The sequence below is a fragment of the Oncorhynchus gorbuscha genome, linkage group LG18 (genome assembly GCF_021184085.1).
Source record: "Oncorhynchus gorbuscha isolate QuinsamMale2020 ecotype Even-year linkage group LG18, OgorEven_v1.0, whole genome shotgun sequence".
NCBI lineage: Eukaryota > Metazoa > Chordata > Actinopteri > Salmoniformes > Salmonidae > Oncorhynchus > Oncorhynchus gorbuscha.
Window position 1 is genome coordinate 34414334 of NC_060190.1, and position 669 is coordinate 34415002.

Consider the following 669-nt stretch of genomic DNA (forward strand, 5'->3'; position numbering starts at 1 on the left):
GAGAACAGAGGCTAACTTGAGCAGCAATGACAATTCTATCAACAAAAAGGAGTAACAAAACTGGCAATATCACTTGTTTACGCTAAGTTCCCATCATGATCTCACACACCTGCTAAACTGCAACGTAGACAAAGGTTATAAAAGCTGAGACCCAACTCTTGTTCGTTGGGCTCTTAACACTGCACCTTTTGAGTGATTCATTAACCGCTCCAGAATTGCAATTCTTATAATAAATGCTTGTTGTTTGAAGAATCTACACTCTCTCTTCATTTCTGGTTAGAATTCACAACCCATACCAGCCGGAATATGCCTGATATCGTCTGATCTCTGAAGCTAAGCAGGCTCGGGCCTGGTTACTACTTGGATTGGAGACCACCTGGGAACACCAGGTGTTGTAAGCTTCTTGCCCAGTACTGTTGTGAATGCGCTTTTATTTATAACAGTAATAATATAAAGGCCATTTTAAAATGGAATGGTTATTCTAGTCTTTCGACTATTTCGGTGTACATTAATTAACTCTAAATAGTCTATCCAAATCTCATTCTATATCTTACGGCCATACCAGCCTGAATACGCCTTATGTAATCTGATCTCGGAAGCTGAGCAGGCTTGCATATTGTTAGTACTTGGATGAGAGACCGCCTGGGAATTTCCAGTGCTGTGAGGCGA

The 669-nt window shown here is 41.0% G+C and overlaps 1 pseudogene; it reads left to right on the forward strand.

Annotated features, from left to right (window-relative positions):
- Positions 1-281: 281 nt before the first annotated feature.
- Positions 282-401, forward strand: LOC124004474 (annotated as a pseudogene).
- The last annotated feature ends 268 nt before the right edge of the window (positions 402-669 follow it).